Source organism: Falco cherrug, chromosome 13 (assembly GCF_023634085.1).
Source record: "Falco cherrug isolate bFalChe1 chromosome 13, bFalChe1.pri, whole genome shotgun sequence".
Lineage (NCBI taxonomy): Eukaryota > Metazoa > Chordata > Aves > Falconiformes > Falconidae > Falco > Falco cherrug.
Window position 1 is genome coordinate 17,082,136 of NC_073709.1, and position 20,870 is coordinate 17,103,005.

The 20,870-nt window shown below is 38.7% G+C and overlaps 1 long non-coding RNA gene across 8 annotated transcripts in view; it reads right to left on the minus strand.

Moving 5' to 3' along the window:
- LOC114015116 (uncharacterized) overlaps positions 1-20,870 on the minus strand; it is a 57,360-nt gene that overhangs the window by 6,297 nt on the left and 30,193 nt on the right. For 3 of the 8 annotated variants that reach the window (XR_008735009.1, XR_008735010.1, XR_008735008.1), the window contains 3 exons: positions 17,465-17,531; positions 10,046-17,315; positions 2,469-6,304 (listed from right to left, as the gene is read on the minus strand). This is a non-coding gene — a long non-coding RNA (uncharacterized LOC114015116). The remainder of the gene's footprint in view (positions 1-2,468; positions 6,305-10,045; positions 17,316-17,464; positions 17,532-20,870) is intronic. The other 5 variants (XR_008735011.1, XR_008735014.1, XR_008735015.1 and 2 more) reach the window with 5 other exon arrangements.

Sequence of the window (20,870 nt, forward strand, 5' to 3'; positions counted from 1 at the left end):
GCATATATACTGATTCCAGCCAGGTGTGCTTTACAGTGAATAAGAAACCTCACTCCTCAAGCAGGTAATCTCTGCTCAGCTTTTCAGGGCTTGAACAAGCTTAGGTCCATGTGTCTGCTGTTTCTGCTACAAGGAATGCCCTTTGCAGAAATAAAAAGGAGAAGGCTGAGGTGGAAATTGTCACAGAAGTGTGATGCACAACTGCTTTTAGGAGGAAGTTTCCTGAGGTTCTGCCTGGCCTTGGGAACAGGGTCGTGTCTGCTCCCCTTCATCTCTCCTTCCTGGAGAGCTGTTCAAAACACCCCACGTGAAACAGTGTGACTTCCAAGGCAGCCAGCTGGGAAGCTGGGCTGCAGTCTGAAACAGGAGCCAGATGCAGGTGACATGCAGATAGAAGGTCCTATCTTGTGTAGTCTGGCTGATCTGGCAGTGCCCATGCAAAGTGTGGAAGCGCGCCCCTGCCTGAACCGCCTCTAGCTGTACATTTTGTGATCCAGAAGCGCAAAGACCTAACAACAGCAGAACCATACCCTCAGTCTACATCTGGGTAAAACCAGACAGAATAGATAGATGAGTAAAAGTATACTCAGGTCACTAAACATGATTAGATTAATGAGGTGCAAACACAGTTTTATACTTCTGAATGCCTAAAACATGCCTAGTTAAATGTCTGTATGCTAAACACTACGCCTTTTCCAGGTACTTGCTGAGCGCAGAGATTTGGACTAAATATCAAAAGTAAAAATAATCAGGGGTAACCTGCAGGCCTGACAGAGCAAGTAATGGACATAATCAGTCTGCATTTTTTGGCTTCACCAAGAGCCACTCAAACTAGACAAGGACATCCATTTGAGAACATTAATAAGTTTTGACGTGTCAGCCACAGATCGGTGATCACAACCGTGCTGATCCATGTTGGCTCACACATCATCATTAATCTACCCTACTGTTTATTTATTGGATTATAAAATAACTTATAAACTTAAATGACTTGTATTCCCACATCTTGAAAAACTGTCCACTTCTGGTCCTTTCAGCTGGAAAGGGTATTTATCAAAGCCAGGAATTGTTCAAAGAAGGACAGCAGGAATGACTGAAGGGATGGCATGGCTGCACTAACGGAAAACACTGACATTTGAGCCTGGAAATAGTGAGCACAAGCCTCCAGAACAACCCCTCATCATATTTGACAATACATACCCATGTCTCAGTTCTACTGGAAGCCTTAGCACTTGGCTTAGCATCCCTCACTTTAAATGTAAAAAGAAACTTACACTGAAGTTCAAATGTGTGGCCTGAAATGCCTTGTTATGAGGAACTGAGCAGAAAAACCCAGGCAAAAACTCCTGTATGTGGGAGGTAGATATGAAAGTAATTCTCTGCTGTTTTCAGCCAAGGGAGAGCTGGGTACCTGCTACTTTGCAAACCCACAGATTTCTGAGATTATCCTTTGATGAGCAGACGTTTTCTTTAAATAGCATGCTGGAAATTAACAGTTCTCAGAAAACTCTTTTGACAAAGTCCCTGATAAAGTTTCTTTCTTAACCCTTGAGCTGCTGACTTGGAGTGATTAATATAGTGATAGGAAAGGGAGGGCCTGATATAATGATTTCCCCTATGGTTAGTAACCTCACGTGGCAATGTAAGAGTGGGAGATAGTATGCTTGTGATGTGGGAGACAGTGGATAAATTTTGAGCTCAGAGGCATCTTGCTATAGCTATTTTCTCTGTTCCAAGGCAAATTTCAGGATGTTTTAAATTTTTTGCTGTCCTGAATTATGACAAGTGCAACATATGCCTGTGAAAGAAAATTCAGGACAAAATCTTGTTTTTATTCAGTCCTGCTCACAATGAATTCATTTAAATGTTGAAACAAAAAGGAGTATTCAGTTATGTAGTTCACAAAATCTCACATAATTTGACAAGTTTGTTTTCACTACCTGTTTTAAAATCTTAAATTCTTCAGAAAGAACCTTTTCTGGAAAACAAGTATTAATATTTCCCTATGAAAAGGGAAAATTGTTTCATTGAAAATGATGTGCTACAATGGAGAAGAGGCTAAAATTCCAATTTTTGAATGAAAGCATTTCATATTCTTGCAAACCAAAGCACAGTCATCACTTCCACTGTAAGAGGCAAGACCTCTACATGTTAATCAGCGTAATCCCATATCTTTCAATGAAGCAGTGTGAATAATGTTGACAGCAAATCACAGCCCTGGTATTTAAAGCAGAATTTCCTGCCACAAGTAGATCAGACCTTGGCTCTATCAACATATTTTCTGTGTCTCCTTACACTTTTTCCGCATCAGCCATTGCTATACATCTTAGTCCTGAACTGTAATCACCATGGATTTCATCACAACATAGGTGCTGCTGATTCTTCTCAATGTGTTGCATAACAATATTTATCACTTTCTTTAATCAAAATGCAGTTTAGACTTTAAAAAAAATTCCACGGGCACTTACCCTGCCTGATGAAGATCCATACCTCATCTTCCGTAGAGTAGTGTTTTCACAATGTTTTTCATTCACAAATAAATACAACCTAGGCTAAGCTTTGTTCCTTTATTCCTTTTATTTCCTCCTGTTTTATTTGTTTGCTCACTTGCATGACTGTGGGTGAGAGCACCTTTGTTTTTTATCTTTAATTTTTCCTCTGTGATCATCTCATGGACCACTTTCCAATGTCCATGTCTCACAGACTGCCACCACTCCATAACCTCCAAGACAAGAGTCACTGATGTGTAACACTGCAGTGCTGTTATTTTTACCCCTGAGGACTGTATTTTCTGTGTTCTTTTTCATCAGGTTTTTCTTCATAAAAGTAAATCATCTAAGTCCAAGGTCTTTTGCCAGTGTTGTTTCACTGAGTTTTGGAGGATTTTACTGGCATAAATGGGAGCAGAACACTGTCTCTAATTGAGAGAGACAGGCAAGTCTATCTGTTCTCATAGAAAGGCAAACTGATGAAAAGCTGCCATCAAATAATGTGTACTGTCCAAAGTCTGGGCTGTGTCAATAATATCTGCTCTTCCAAAGCTGTTTCCTTTATTATTCTCTCCCATGTTCAACCACATACATTGTCAGTAGAAAAATGCTAGAATAGCATTCAGTATAAGAGAAAAATACAAAGGAATACCTTCTTGTAGCACAGTCATAGCATATTGCTAAGAACAGAAGGACCAGACTTCCTAAACGGGCTCTGCAGATGTCTTTGGCAGCTGCATTGCCAGAAGCTCTGAGGACCTGTTGGGTTTGCAGGCTTCAAGACAACCCTGGTGCGTATGTTCCTCAGGGCTTAGGCTGTGGAGGTGGAAGAGAGCAGAGGGGAGGGCAGTCATTTGCTTAGCTACATTTCAGCCCAGGTGCCGAAGGCTGTACTATGCTACCCTGCTCCCTGGATAATCTGTTCCTCAACATAAACATAGAAACTGAGGACTTCTAAAAGCCTTGGGAATTCATCTCTTGTTTTGGTATTTACAAGGACTCTGGCTGAATCCAGAGCCTTGGTTTCTCTGTGTAAGTGACGGATATGGATCTGGCTCCATTCCTCACACTATTGCATCTCAGCTCAGCTCCTGGGCTCTCTTGTGCTAGATTTTATGTTCTTTAATATCTCGTGTTTTGGCAATCACTATCCGTTGATATTTTCCCACCATATTCCCCAACAAGAAGCTTTCTTCAGGTTATTTTCTGTGCCTCTTAAATGTAAGCACTGGGATGGGGAAATTCAGTTTGCAATAGGTGTATGTTGGGGAGGTCTGGGACAGTCACAGCCAGCATCTGAAATAAAAAGAAACTCTGATGGAGAAAACTAGGCAAAAAATGGAAAACAAAAATTCTATGCACACTGTATGTAACACCAGTTGTACTGCAGCTGCAATTATCCTCAAGAGTACATTAAAAAGCTTGGGACATTGAATTACAAATACATAATTCAGGCCATTCTTGTAAGTGGGCCTCACTGTAATATTATGCATATTAATTCTCTCAAGTCTCATCACAGCTCCAGTTTATTGAAAATAGCTTGCTCTCTAGAAGCATAACTAGATGATATTTCTGTAGAAATATTTATTCCAAGATGTATGTCTTTATTATATAGAGACAATCAAACAAAGACAGCATTTACTGAATTCACTAATTAAACTAGTAGAAGCAAAGGCTTTGTCTTTTCCACTGAAATCAGAGTCCTGGGAGCAGGACCTTTACTTGTTACTTACTACTTACCTGTCCAATGTCACAGTTGCTAGCAGCAATGTGTGCATCGCTGCTTCTCTCTTCTTACTCAAAAAGAGTCATTCATTAAACAGAATATATTGAAAATACACCGCAGATAGATGGTGCTGAGGTGTGCCTTTGTCAACAGCTTTTTAAAATGTGCATTGTTAGGGCCTCAAAGACCCGCTATGCTGAACTTTGCTATGGTACCTAAAGAAAAGTGTGAACCGTTGTTTCCATCTCCAGGAAAGAAAGAACATGGGAATGCAAGGTAATGATGTTCTTGAAGGCAGGGACACAGTGATGGTCAATTTGGCCTTCAGCCCAGGCTTCAGCTGCCCCTTTACACCAGTCAGGGCAGAGCCAATAAGAGTCAATCAGTTCCAGCTGTATCCTCCGCTAGACCTCTTGTACATTATCTTTCAAAGTAACATAGAGAAAAATTATCATCTATTGTAATGTACCTTTGTTTGAATGAAGAGGACTGAGGAAAATTAATTTGTCAGGGTACTGAAGATAGAACAGAGAAACTTTAGGCAGTAAGTTTTGTTTCAATTAATAGCACAAACTCAACTCAGTAATATGAGACACCGCCTAAGCTCCTTTCTTCGCCTGCTGAGCTTCTTTGAGCTCCCAAATGAGCCAGGTTTAGAGGAAAAGACACAATCGAAGTATTTTTTTTTATAAAGTATTTTTTTTTATTTATTGCTTTAATATCTCTGCTAAGTATTTCACACTGTAAAAATTTAGAAAACCTTAGAAGATTTTGTTGTGAAGATCTTATTCTTTGGATGACAGACATGACAAACAAATGCAGAGCTGGTTTACTTTCCTGTCATGTGTGTAACCTCCCATTTTTCTCTTAGGCTTTTACCTATCCAACACAATAGACCTCCTTTTGAAGGCTGAATTTTTTATTACAAAGGACTGTACAAACTGAACAATAAATTATCTAAAGCACAGTGCATGCAATTGCAAAGCACCATTGCCAGCTATTTTGCAGTAAGCTAAGAAGGTCAAAGATGTTAAAGATTTATCTCAAGCTCACTTGAAATCTGTATCCTTTGTCTGCAAGAGTTTCAGCTCTTTAGCTCTAATTATGCAGCTCTTTACTTTTAAAATGCTTCATTATTTTCTTCGTATACACCACTTTGTGCTGTATTAAACACAAGGAAGCAGAGTTACACAGCAAAACTACAGTGACTAGTTTTAGTCTTGAGATACTTACATATTCAAGGAGAATAAACTAATTATTTTCATCCTATCTGTAAATCTCTAGCTGTCTACCTGTCTGTCCATTTATCTGCTTGTCCATGTATCTCAGTTTCAGGTTGGACAAAATTTTTAATTAATTTCAAAATGGAATATACCATTTTTTTGGAAAATTACAGAGTAAGAATTTAGGAAAGTTATCTGTGTCTGCATGATTCACTGAAGTCAGTGTGAATTGGCAGATAATTTGGATACATCATAAGCTTCAGTATTTATAAATTAGCATACATATTGCAAGAACACAACTAATCTAAAAAACAAACAAAATGCATGCAGCTCTAATAAGAGGAAAAAAATTAAGTATTCCATTCTTACACTTCCACGGACAGCCCCGCTTGGTAATCTGAAATTCATGCCCCATGTTGCCTGATTAGTCCAGTTTAATATGATATTACAGTGATTTTGACATATCTTTTTCTCAGGTTAGTCACAGAAAACCAATAAAGCAAGTGAGTCCTTTACATGCTAAGAGCATTCCAGCTGCACCAAACAGAGCAGTCTCTTTTCATGAGATACATCTCTGTGCTTCATTAATTTTGTTAACAAACATGCATGTCTGTGGGGGAAAAGAGAGAGACTGAAAGAGAGTCAAGCAAATGGAAAGAGGAAAAAATGTTGCCATAGAATCTTAACACATCAAAGCTTTCAGGAAAAAGTCACATTGCTTTAGACTATCTAGGTTGTGTTGGGTTTTGGTTTTTTTTTCCTTTTCTGGTTCTAAAATTAGACACATTCATTTCAAAGGAGCCATCTGGCCAATCCTAAGGAAAGCGAGAGAGACCAGACCTGACATTCTCTGAAGCTCAGTCAACCTGAGGAAAAAAAAAGTAATTTATCTTCTTTTTCCTTGTCTTTCTGATTTGAGGAACTAAATAAAGCAAAATGAGACAAGAGAAGCTCCTATTGTGAAGCATAATAGAGAATATCATTGCAGCTTTTCCCTAGATGATTCAAGGAACTTGTCCTACCAGCATCTATCTGCATTTATTTTATAACATAAAGGCAGCCAAGAGGTTAAATGTTTGATATAAGGATGTGATTCAGCAGGCTACCTCCATTCAGAAAAAAATACTGAAGAGCTTAAACTCTGCTGTGCTATTGGTTTCTCTGCTAGGTTTATACTCTTCTGAGCAGGAATCCTGGAGCCCAGTACTGACTTTATTTTTCAGATGTCCTAGCCAAGTACAGGAATGGCTTAACCGTAGCTATCTTAAGGATAAAGGAACAGTGAGGTAATTTATCCTGTGTATTTCTGATGTGGACAGATTTTAGCATATTTTTGTACCAGGGCAATCTTTTTGCCCTCTTAGAGCAAAAAGGCATAATATTTTCATATTCACTCTTCCCTTTCCTGTTAAAGAATAACTCTGTGGTGAGTGTCCTTAAGTTCAGTGAACAACCTGTGGAATAAAATAACACTCCAATGGAGTCAAAGAAGGCAAACCAAACCCTCTAGAAGGAGGGAACTAAAGGGTGGAACAGAGGATGACAGGCAGCTACTCTACTGCAGAAAGCAATATGTAGGCTGGATATAGGAGACCATTTGTAGATGGGAGACCTGTCCAACTTCCATAGCTCCAGAAAGGGCAAGCAGGGAAGTTTTTTGCTAGGATTTTTTATAGCCAATTGGTCCAGCTTCTTGAGAACAGAGTTTACAGTGCTTGAGGGAAGGGATAAAATCAGAAAGCACAGAAAGTACCCCAATTGCTTTTTGTCCATTCAGTACTGGTGCTCATCAAATGGTAAATTGGTTGGTTTAGCTGGCATTGTGAAGTGTAGAATTACCTTTACTACCTAACCACAAAGGTAGCTATTGGTTAGGGACTTGTCAAGTCCTTACGTAAAACAAACCATATTAATTTCCTTAACTTCAGTAGCATTTCCACAGTTCTTCCCTGCACTGCAAGCTCTGTGTTTGCTTGTTTGTATTTTTCTCCATTTCTCTTTCTTTGGCCTCTCAATTGTTGATATTTTTCATTGAATCCTTCAAAACTTTAAATATTCCCTTTAAATCTCCCTACATATATTTCAAGCAGCTCCCTTCCAGCACAAATTATCTTCATTACCTCTGAATCCAGCCAGGCCCCTGATCCCTGCCCTTTAAAGTATCATTCCTGAACCACCAGTTTTGTTGAAATGCTTCAGTGAGCTGTGTATTATACTGTACAAAACTTATAAAATAAAATGTTCTTGGTTATCCTGTCTCCCTGGTTTAAGACACCAAACACTCTGTTTGCACTCAAGTTCACAGGAGACATCTGCCTCATGCAATGTCTAACCTAAATAAGTTTAACTGTGCTCATCCTAGCTTCTGAACTGGTTGTGCTGGCTCCTCCATTTCTTTCTCCACAGAGCAGCTGGCTGCTGGGCTTAGGTACCATCAAAGACTTTGATTTTTGTGTTGTGTCAATGTACAATATTTCCTGCTTATCCAAGATTAATTTAATCTGCCATCATGCTGCCTAGATCTCCAATGACTTTAAGTACAGCAGGGGAATTCCAGAATCCTCTGAAGGCTATTAGCTGAAATAACCTTCTATCAATTTTCAATAACTTTCTGTTGACTTCTTTTGCTAGCTTAGTAATGCATTAAAAATCACTGGTCCCAATATTGACCTTCAGGGCACTTCTGTATCGACCATCTTTCAAGCTCAGAAACATTCATTTTATGGGTTCTTAGAATTTAACATACTACCTAATTTCCAACATTATCTAGCCTTCTTAGTCTATTGATATTATCTTTATTTTAAATCTATACCAGTATTTCCTGTACAGATGATCATCCTAATTGCTGAAATGTCCTGAGCTAGTTTTATCTATGTGTAGTTTTTAACCAGTTAAAGAAAAAACAGTAAAACTCATGGTAGTGCAAAATTACTATCATTATGAGTAAGATTACTTTTTTTTTTTTTTTTTTTTTTGCTATGTTCAGTGGTTTGAATTGTAAGATCACAAAATATTTTAAGAAGGAAGTAAAATATTAAACATTCCAATTCACTGATGTGGAAACTAGTACATGTTGTACCTAAAACAGCATAGTTAGTGGCAGAACTCAGGCCTTCCAAATTCTAGTTGTCTCCCCACTGATGTGTGCTGCTTCTCTTGCTGGCATGTCACCAGTTTCCCTGTTACAGAACCTCAGCTGATGTAAGGTATGATTTCTCATGCTTTCATACAATCACTTTGCATTGGGGAGTGCCGAAAGACAGTGCAAAGACATGGTGTGGTGTGCACAAAGAAAAGGTAACTCACTCATGTGTTGGCTTAGAAGGCACTCAGCTACTGTTTATGGTGAGGCTGAGCGGGCGGGAAACACCAGAAATAATAGGAGATGAAAGAAGTGGATATTTTTTTTTTTTTTTTTTTTTAATAATCACAATGAAGTAATTTTATGTAGCTATGGGTAAGAGTTTGATTTGGTATGTGTGAAAGAAAGTGAAATTAGCTGGATGGTTAGCGTGGATTTGGAAATGAATGAATGACCTCTGGAAGTAAAATTGCAATTCACACAAAATGAACACTTCCATTTTCTTGTTTCAAAAGGTTTCTCATGATAGAATGTTTTGCAGAGAACAATTGTATTCAAGAAAATCCATACGTCTTCGAGAAAAAAAAAAGGTGTGTAGAAAATGGGTGAAAGAGGAGAGAAAAGAGTTTATAGGAATTAAACACATTTAGCTGTATAAAAAGCAGCACATATAAGATCCTGTTCCAATTTCTAGACCCATCAGATAGCTCACCAGGGCCATTTAGAGTCCCACACACGTACTTTTATCACCACAGCTGGAGGAGAAGTGATTGGTACTAACTAGAGGCGATGTGGCATCCATTTAGGCAGTTCCGATCCCAGGAGAGAAAATGGTTTCTGTTCAGTGATCAGTGTTTTTTCCCAATGATGTACAAACGGATCCTTCATTTGATTCTTAGGTGACAATTGTGTTCCAAACTACTAATTAATTCTGTAAGATGTTTTTGGTTTGTTTAGTTGTTCCCACCTCCTCCTGTCAGCTGAGATTGCAGGGTCAGAACTGTGATAGTTTCCCAGGGATGAGGGTGAGGCTCATTATTTTGGGAAGCGGCCAGGATCCATGGTGGCTAATAGAGAGACAGGATCACTCTAATGGTTTTTAAAGCCTAATTATGGAGACAGGTATCACAAGATCTCCTGTTTACCTTGCTTTTTGTATTTTCATGCAAAATGACTCAAACTATTGCATACCTACACAGTTTCTTTGGAGCTCAGTAAGGAAAACATGGAGGTAGGAGGCTGTCTGGGATGTCTAGAACTCACTTGTCCCACTCCCTGAACTGTTTGACCTTGTAAGAATGGTAAGTTTAGCCCATTTCTAAAGCAATGAGATGTTAGGACTCTGGGCTGAGACTGCTTTTTAGAGTAGATTTGCATAGTAATATACGTGATGGTCACAGTGTCTGGTTTTGATGCAGAATCAGAAGTGTGGTTAATTTGACATCGCTTAGGAGACCTGTTCCACCAAGCAGAGAGGATATGCATTAGCGTGAAGCTGTAGGGTGGATCAGTGTTAAAGACATACCTAAAACTCCTGCATGTTGCTGGTCTGACTCTGAACCACTGCACAGCTTCCCATATTTTCATTTTTCTTCCTACCTGAAAGAAAGAGGTAAGGAGAGGAAGACAAGTGAAGACTGTTAAAAGATAATTGCATGAAACCTCATCATTAGTCTCAGATTCCTTTCTAGGTAAAGGCACAGCTCAATTTTAATCCTAACCTTTCCAGCAGCTACTTTCTCCTGTACTTGCAAATCACCTGAGAATTTCTTGCTCTCAATCTAAACAATGTGCATCCACCAAGTGAACTGGTAGTTAGAGAAAGACATTCCAGTGCTGCCCACGTTATTAAAGGAAAATGTCACCACAAACCACCTAACACATTCCTTGAATTACAAAAGCTAAGTGTACACAGCATCTATAATAAATGAACCATTTCCTGTGCAAATTCTAGGAAATCCAAGAGAGATTAGCCTGAATAATGGAGTTAAAATCAAGCTAAATTGTTTGTGAGAGTATTGGCAAATCAAAAATCTCCTCCACGGCTTTGTTAGGGAGAGGGGAGGAGAAAGTCTGTGTGTTAGGCTCAGAGGCAATCAATGTAAATTTGTTTTTTATCAATATACTTGGCTCTACTGAACAAAATGAGCTATATTCCCATCTGTGTGGCTGAAACTGGACAAAGTCCAATGCAACCAAAGGTCTACAAAAAAAATGGTTTGGATCTGTGGAAGTATAAGATGAGAAAGAGGAAGGAGGTCTGTGAACAGCTCTGGACCTGAATGGGGGTACACCGAAAATAGAGGGAGGAGCAGGATCCACAGTGCTGCTTTACTTTTGTCTGATGTGTGCCTGACAACATAGGAAATGATGCTCAAAATGTGAGAAAAAACTTGTCCTCATTTTGGATTTTTTAACTCTGTGTAAAATGTTAATGTCTACCCACAGCTCCTTTTCTTTTGTTACCCATTCTATGCCCTTTCTTACCTCTGCCTTCCTTTCAGACATTCTCACAAATGCCTCTTATTCTTTTCAGCCACACTTTACAACATCCGTCTCTTCATGCTTTCTGCACCTACTCCGTGTTTCCCATGACCAGTCCCACTTGTTCCCATCTCTCCCCTCTGCTGTCCTTGCTTCCCTCCCCTTTCCCTTCATCGCAGATTTGAGTGAAAAGCAAAACAGCTGAATTCTTCATTCCTAGGAACTGCCTTGTAGCTTTTCTGTTGACTTCAGTAGTTGTAAGTGGAAGCCATTTGATGAGATGATAGACACAGAATTCAGAAAACCTATGATTTTTCATCCTTCTTACCTACTAAAATGTCCCTTAGTGTATCTTCAGCTTCATACGCAGGTAATAGGGTTTTCCACTTAAAATTTTTAATTGGCTTGGAAAAGTTTAATCTTCAAATTAAAATTCTGAAACAACATACAGCTTTCCTTTTATTTCAACTGAAAATATCTTATTTGCTAAGGTATTCAGTGTTAAAAAGCTGAAAAGCAAGGGTGTAATAAAGAATTAGACAACTGGGAGAAGACTCATCTGACCGTTAGTAGGTGTCTCTGCTGGATCTCCATTTGAGATAGTCTCTGTAGTCTCATACCATAGTCAGCAGAGAGAGAGGGTAATTTTAAGATCATTATTCATCTTAAAGTAGATATTTAAAATAGGTCAGATGAATCACACGTTAAATGTATCTATTTCTCTCCATTGACTATAAAGGAAACCTTGGGTGACTAGTTCTGAGGTTGACGCCTACACTATAGATGTCTCAAGTTAGGTAAAACGAATGCCACCCTAACTGTCATCTTAAACACCCATTGTAACACGTTCCTTTTTTAAAACTGAAATTCCAAAGCAGAACAACATTTTAAGAAAAAATGAAAAATATTTCAGCTTGACACTTCCTATAAAAAGATCAATTTTTGTGTTGGATTTTGTATTTCCCTTGAAAAAGTTTCAGTCTTGATAAAAGTCCTTTTTTTTAAATAAAGAAAGCTTTTTAAATGAAAAATGTGACCTGACTCTCCCTGGCACATAAATAGCGGAGGGAGTGTTCCACCCCACTTGTCCTTGGGTGCTGGTGTTAATACAGCTTCATTGGGGCCAATTTGTGTCAGAAGTGGTAGTAATTTCATGACCAAGCCATTAGGAGCTGGGCTAAGAACTGCCAATCAATTTCACATGGTTTCAGTTCTGTTGTCAGGTGGCAATAACTTCTGGTCACTGTTGAACTGGACTGGATTTGCACCAGTGGCCTAGAAGAGAAAAAAGAAATTTATTACCAGTTCTTTAATCCACCCAGTTCAGCAAAATAGCCTTGTATCAAAATGTATCATTTATTTCCTTATACCTGCCTGGCAGGAGTGTAACTATAACAAACCACCTCAAACAGCAGTAGGATGTAGTAATATAGAGCAATTTAAGCATAATGGAGCTCAGAGCTTTCTAGTACTGTGAGACGACAGGTTTTGGAGGGCAAGATGTAAGGTGAGGAACAATTGCTTGTCTTATCCCCAGCCAGCAGTCACTGTCTATAAACATCCCACCTATTCATGTTTGCTAGGTCACGGGGGATTTTCAGAGTGCTTTGAAACCTGCATTAAAACTGTCTTAGACTTTGAAAAGGCCTAAGGTAATTTTCTTCTGCCTGCTGTGACTTTCTTTTTGAAGTCCGGAAACTGCATGACTGATAGATGGACAATTTCTGAATTTCAGCTTACATCCTTCATCTTGGCCAGTAACAAACCTGAGATACGTATCCTGGTGTGGGGAGCAATTGTAGCTCTATGCATCAGTCTACGTGCTCCTTTTACATTTGTCCATTCAACACCTCTGCCATTTGTCTTTCCCAAGTCAGACTGAATGAGTAGAGAGAAATCAATGTCTCTTTGTAACCTCTGAATATTTTTTCCCAGCTGAGTACTTCCCTAAAAAGTGGTTAAGTTGAACAGCAGGGAAGTCAAGATTTGTTGTCACTAAGGTCAATAGCAAATTCTCCATTGGATCAGTCATTCATTTTCTGTCACTTCACTTAGTACCAGCCCAGGTATTTTCTTCATTCATCTCTTTCATATGTTTTTTTCTCAACCTTTTTTCTCTGATTTAAATTTTGCTTGCAGTCTTTTATGATTAAATGGTAGTTCCAAACCCAGCTTAGTTTTGGCAGATTCTGTATTTTTGCTTAGAATGGTTCAATCTCTCCAGTGAGCAACTAATAATAATAAGCTTAAACTCTCTTTCTGCCTAGAGCAGGAAAAATGCGCTCAGCTCCTGTAGAACACCTAAATGTGTGAAACACAGCAAAAGGTGCAACACACCAGGATTTTTAGTCCTGGGGAAGCCAATTCAACCTTAAGTTTTGGAGAAGGTACTCATGGATGCCTAACAAGTGTAGTTTAAAACTTCAGAGACTTCTGAGTCACTTCATTTCTGTATATTTCAGTTCCTCCAGAAAAGTTGACACTAACACAGTAGGATTTTCTTTGATGGCTACATTTTGTCTGGATAGTAAAAGAGACTGGCTATTTCTTTGTGGTTTTTGGATGCCCTATTGCAGTTCACTCGGTCAGGTTGTCTGATGCCCTAAGTTCAGACACCTTCTCCAAATCTGAAGGCACATATTTGAGGAGTGAAATACTGGCTTTACTTTTTCTTATTTTGGATGTTTGAGATGCAGCTTAAAATGGCCAGAAGAGTACAGTGTGAAAGGCTTCAGAGGGTAACTTTTGTGAGGAGGCAGATGACCATCCCACTCACCGACACACCCAAGATTAGCAATGTATAGAGGTGTGAACTGCTTTCAGTCCCTTTGAAAAACAGGTTCACCACCCCATGCTGTTGTTTCACATTTGGAAGAGGGCTCACAAAGAACCAAAGTGCATTCTGAGTCCATCTTACAGAAGTATACGGATCAGAGCAGATACCTGTTAATCTTTATGAGAAGTATCTTGTTCTTAGATCCTGAGTGACTGGGGATGGCTATAGGAACACATTTCAGGAAGCTCTGCATACTATCAAGTGTTTTCAACAGCACCTTGTTCCCTGTCATGCAAAACATTCAGGATCCCACCTTCCAAAATTAGCAGGAGTTGCTAGCCCATACCTAGATGCCTTTTGCAGAAAAGCATCAGGTGTCAGTTATTCTTTCCACAGCTCCTGATGGTCACAGGCATTTTAATTTCTCCCTTCCTTGTTTATTTCCTGTTGTTGACATTTTTCAGTCCTTGAGTTCTGGTAGGTGGGATGATCTTCAGGGGTGAAGATGATATTGCAAGAAACCAGCTGGTCTTGCTGACAGCCACATTGGTTTTTGTCCTCCTTTTTCTATGAAAGGTTAGTGGTTCTACGTAGTCCCTTATTTTATTTATTTCCGTAGTTTATTTATTTACTTTTGGCTCTGAGCTGTTCTTGAAATTAGACTCATTGTAACAACATAATGTGCAGACTGTCTGCTGACTGTGTCAGATCAAGCTTTATAATATTTTATGGGTATTGAAAGAGCATACACACTGCCAGTAATAAGTATGCACTGCCCTTGGGCCCAGCTCCTGCTATGTATTACAAATCTCAGAAATGTGGTCATTACTTTGTCTTAGCTGCAAAATTACTTTATTGAATTGCAGTTAAGGTATCCTGTTATGTGCTTTTGTTTGGTTATATTTTTTTTTAAGAGTTTTTCCACATTCCCTTTTCTCCTCCATTTCTGGAAACATATTAATGCCATTTGATCCCTGTAATGCTCCGTAGCTCAATTTTCAACCCAGCTTCACAATCTGTTTCATACCATATGAAAATGAAAAGTAGTGCTTGCCCAACTATGTTTTATCATTTTTGCCAGTATCTGGGTTAATACATCATTCATGAACCAATTTTTTCCATCATGTTTGTAATTTGCAGCTTTTCATAATTTAATGTGAATAAACCATTTGTAGCCCATGGGTGGTTTGCAGTGCATTTGTTGAATCACATATTGTATGATTGACCACACAGTGCATTGTTGTAACATTGTTTTCACTCCATTATTGGCTGTTCCTTTGGAGTTAAACTGAAACTTCCTAGTTCAAAGATGATTAGTCTCCCAATAAGAAATACTAACTCCATTTTTTTACAACTCGTGTCTTGCATTTATGGCAAAAATATCAAGAGCATTTGGGATCTGAATACTGCTATTTCATATGGTTATGACCAGTATCAGCAAATGTGATACAAGGTGAAAAACAAAGCAAAACAAAAAGAACCCTCAACAAACACTTAGGCAACAGTTTATGGGAATGTTTTCAAAACTCTTTCTCACACCCAGGTTTTGTCCATGGAGTTGATATGTAAAGATTCTCTTGTCTACATATGTCTGGTGAAACTCTTTTAAATAGAAGATAAGCCCAAACCTGTTCTCATGCACTGAGATGTAAGTGATGGAAAGGTCTGTATGTATACTTTATGAATATCATCTGTAAAGAGAGACATTGATGCAAGCCTTCACTTGAAAAGAAATCCTTTCAGAATGGTAAACCCTATTTTGAGAACTTTCTGGCATTGTGTTTTGGGTATGACATCTTATTTCAATAATTATTCTAGGTTATTACTCCGTCCTCTATATGGCTGGTATATATATGGCTTTTTAATGGTATCTTTAAAAAGATGGATTCCCATAATAAAACTGAGTTGGAATACTGAGGTAGCACTCAGTAATTTTTCCAAATCAACAATTTGTTTCTATATTTGACCTAAAGGAGTTATAGCTTAATTATGATCCAAATAATCCATCTTTCAATAGGCAAACTGCTTTTTATTTTATTATGTGACAAACAAAATAAATAAAGGGAAAAAATTTCCTACTGTTAGAATAGAAAAGGTTGAATTTCAAAACACAGTAGAAAGAGATAGAAGGAATCTTGAGAACACATATCACCCATGCTTTTGCTCTGGTGACATAAACTGTAATTATCTGGGGCAAGTTTGTCCTTCTTGTTCTTAAAAACATCTCATAGTGGAGATTCTATACCAACTTTGGTGATTCCTGAGCTTTACTGTAGAGGAATGAAGCTGGGTTAATTAGCATTGATAATATACTGCTGTGGGCTGGCTTCAGGGGCGGGTGTTTGTCCGATGTAGATAAGGTGCAGCTGTGGCTGGTTCTGGTAAGGGATTGGGCAGCTAGTGAAGAAGGAGCAGCCAAGGGAGAGAGGAAAAAGCAAGAGAAAGAGTGTGCCCTGGATGAGGTGAGTAGGAGAAGGCAGTAGAGGGACTGGCATGAAGAGTGTGCTGGTAAAAGACCTTGTTTGTAGCTTGATAGTTTGGAGAGTGCTGTGACACTTTACTACTAGAAAGCTTTTTTCAGTGTTTTACCTGAATCTCCTCTATTGCATTTTAAGTCCCTTTACTTCTTGTCTTAATCTCATGGACAAGGGACAGCGATAATACCCTTTGTATTTGGAGCATCCACCTGCATGTTAGCAGGCTGTTTCCATATTTCCTTTCATTGTTCCCTCATCTAGACAATCTTTCAATCTTTTCTTATAGGTTATTATTTCTAGACCTCCGACAATTCCTGTTGCTTTCTCTATCTCTCTCCAGTGTGCCTGTATCTCTTAAATGGTATCCTATAACTATAATCCATGTTTGTTTTCACAACTTCTTTTTTGAGCTTTTAAAATTGACATGTCTGTTTCTTAATTACTGGAGCACAAGAGAGCTGCTACTAATAATATATTTTTTATATTACTATAGTGGTAAATATTTATTTTCTATGGCACTGTTGAATTTGTGGATCTTCAGAGTTTTCTGGATTATAAACTTGTTGTCTGAAACAAAATCCAAATAAATCGGAAGAGAGATTTTCACTGAGTTAATGAACAGGACTTTGATTATGGTATAATTTATGTCAAGTTTAGACTAGCATGACACTAGTAACATCATGGAAGCTTTTCAGTGGTGTGAAATGAACCTGAACTACTCTTAATTTTAGGAACATCTCACCTGCTGTCCCACAGCACCCAGCAGTGAAAGATGCTTGTGTCGGGCAGTGTAACAGGGAGAGCCTATGTATAATTTAGCCACTGAGTGGGCTGGTGGCTAAGCCGCTGAGTGGGTTGGATTAGTGGCAGAAATTTATCTTTTATATGAAGGGAAAAAAAAGGAATCAAGAAAATGTTTTGTATAGGAAATCATACAAGTTCTTTCCATTCTCTGCTGCGTTTGAAATATGCATCTCTAGCTCTCTGCTGGTGCATCTTGGTTTTTTTTCCTAGCTATCACTTTGACAGTGGCTTTTGAACAGTCCAGGGTCATAGTCCTGAAATGAAAAGAAGAGCTTGTTTTAGGCTCTCTTGCCATTATAATCTGTACATAGTCCTTCTAACAAGGCATAAACATTATCTGTAGATTGTAATGGAAGTCTGCTGTGCTGCTGTACTTTGACCTCTTTTTTTAATTTGTACTCACATGACTATGGATTCCAATTTGTTTGCAATTCTGTTCCCCTTCCCCAGTGTTCATGGGCCCTTGCTAGCTATTAAAGCAAGAAGGGAGCATAGAGTCAGTCAGTTAAATGCCTAGTGCTTTAGTTAAATGGTATTTGTATTGTACTCAGTAAAACACATTTCTTGGAGTGAGCTGTACTACAGACTCTTGATGTAGGTCCCACTTGCCCAGGTTACGATACAAAGCTCATGGCCTCTTCAGCTGTGGGGTGGAAAGAGAGGAACTGCCTGGGAGCATTGTTAATAATATGTGTGGAAATCTAGTGAATAAATGGAGTACTGAACACAGTTTATATGGCATACCACACTGTGTCCTCCTGCTCACCAGCAACAGACTCTCTCGGCCAGCTCTGTTCTTTGCTGCATCGTGTTTCCCAGAGGCTGCTCTCAACCCAGGTTTCCTCTTTTAAATAAATCAAAATGGTATTAATTGTTCATGTTTCAGGTTGCTGAAAGGGGCTTATTCCTAAAGCACATGGTAAGAAAAAATGAAATCATACGTCATGACCTTGTCAGATTAGGCACAGCATCTTCATCAGAAATGCACAGGAGGTATTTCTCCACTCTAACATACGACTGCTTTGGAGGGCAGGTCACTCAAACTTAGGTGTGCTATCCTGGGCTAACTACGATGCTCAATATGATACAGTCAGGCCTACCATCTGTGCCTTTTCTTCATCTCTGGCAGTATGGTGGTGAAGTGTTATGGCTCCAATTCTGTAAAATTATTACAAATTCTAACATGAAACTGAAAACATTTCTCCAGGAAATAAGGAGTGCTGTTTGGCTTCTCATGAGGCTAATTCACTCTTCTGTTGTGGGTAAGTGGGGATCTAGTAATCCAAGTGGAGGTGTCACAAACCCCTGCAACAGCGGTTACTTAAAAAATGCAGTTTTATTTTCCTTTCTGATCCACTAACTACCTGCGGGCAGAGCTGGTAAAAAAAGAGGCCATTTTGAATATGTTCTCATTTGCTGACTTTCAAAGAAGTCTTTACCAGCTTCCCCCAGTGAATGCCAACATGGCTCTGGGCAGAGTGGTTGTTATTATGTGGGACCCTGGAGAATGCTGGAGGTCAGGGACAGAGCCAGGGGTTTACTTTAAACCCCTTTACTTCTTGCCCAGATGATAATCATTGTGCTGGGGTGTCTCTCAGAGGCATAAAATACTACGTGTACAACCTCGTGCACTCACACCCACACATTCTTCCTCCTCCTGTTTTGATACATTTGCCTGGATGATGGATAATCCCTTTCCTGTAACCCCACATTGCCTTTCAGTTGGACATAGTATTGCTTAATTATAACACATAAATAAATAAAATCCCTTTCTACAGCGTTTGTTTAGAAGGGGAGGTTTCTCCGGTCTCCACGGCTCCTTTATCGTATGCAATGGAGTTACAATGTTCATATGTTTACAAAGCTTTCTCATTAGTAATTATTTTACTCTCCTACCAGAGGGACTGCAAATGCCTTTCTCTTCTTAGGCTCATGCTTAATCTGCTCTTTGTTACCCACATTAGAGCTGACCCAAAGCTCCTGTCTTAAAATGACTTGGGCATGACTTACATGTGTATCAGCTTCACAAATCCAGCATGGAGGAACTGTGTACCTTTCATGGTTTGGTTTTTTTTTGGTTTTGTTTTGTTTTTTTTATAACCACCTTTATTTAGTGTGAACTACATATTTTGCATAGATATAAGAATTAGACTTATATTTTTACACCTTAGTCACTTCATCTCCAAGACTCTGTGAGTCAAAAAGTGATTTCTCCACCTCCATTTGAAGGAAAGAGCAAAACAAGCAGCATGGTTTCCCCTCTAGATGAAACAAAATTGAGTGCTTTGTTAATGCATTGGTACCTAGACAGTCTAATAGTTATGGTGAACTGCGTAGTGAACATCACGTACTTGATGGTTTAACTCAAATTCTCAAAAGTCCTAATCTAATGTCCCATTCTTCTTCTCAGCAGTAAATAGGAAAATTCACACAGAGCTGGACTGTTAACCACTGTACAGCACCTTTACATTTCTTTTCTCAGTAAAAGGCTCTTGAAATGCACATAAACACAATTTAAGACAATTTTATTGTCTATGTATGCTCCCAAAGAGATATTAAGGGGTATTAGTATTCATTAATCGTTACATTCAGACCTACTGACTTGAATGATAGTAGGTCTGAGGTTCCTTCCCAAGGAAATGTATTTTTCCTAGTTTTCCCTACTTTTCTGTAAAGTTTGTCAAAAGGGTTTTCTCCCCAGGAGCCTTAATACTTTTTGCTTCCAACCAGAACAAGTTTGTTGTTATTTTTCAGTTCTGGCTCTTTGTCCTGCTAAAAGACAAGGGTCAGAATACTGCAATAGATAATAGAAGAGGGACCACCCTTTGGGCAAGGAAGACCTATTTCAAATGAAAAAGCCTTTGAGAAATATAATTCTGAAATTAGGAAGCTGACTGTGTTATCTAATAGCTCTTTGCCCTCTTCCCTAGTTTGCATGAAGAGAAAGAGAGCAACCAAGCTTTGGTCTATATTTTCATTGTTTTTTGTGGTGGTTTATTTTTTTTTTTACCTTTAAAGACCATTTATTTGGAATGTGAAACCCAGTTTCATTTGCGTTTTTTTTTTTCTTCTACAGATGGATCCATCTAACATACTGACAGCCTGTAATTTTATGCAACCAGTGATAGGTAATAAGCTTTAGGTGTTTCTTGCATGAAATAGGATATTTGTTAGAACTAAATGGTCTTGGCTGCAGGCAACAACCACATGAAGGACAGGACAGTCATCTTTCAAACAATGTGTTGAATAAAATAAAATAGAGCTTCAACAGGAGTGAAAACAACCACCATAATTTCTCTGATTTGTCACAAATTTAGTGTTCTGTGCACACTCCAGGTGAGCGCTACAGATGTAGCCTTGAGAACAAGTAAAATTTTCTATCCATCAATATATCAGTGTTCATTGGACTTCTGATGGCTTTGGACCACTATTCCACCTTCTCTTGCCTCCAGAGTTTTCCTGGGTAGTACTTCCTTGGATATGCAACAAAGCAGTAGTCATCACAAAATGGAAATGCTAGGAAGCTGAGCTAAAAGGCAGCATTTACGATATCCCAGAAGCTGCAAACAAACTAAAACGTTTGAATTCTGGATTTAACCCATGCTTTACCATGATGATAGTCAGCACATAGTTACCACAAGTGCAAGAAATTCAATTCCTTCGGAACATGATTTATTGCCTATAGTTTACCAAGCCAAGGTGTCAGGGTATCAGAGCAATTTGTTACATGTATTTACTTTTTTTTTCTTTCCTTTTTTTTTTTTTTTCTTTTCATGGTACTTCTACTTGGCTATTGTGTGGGTGGCAGG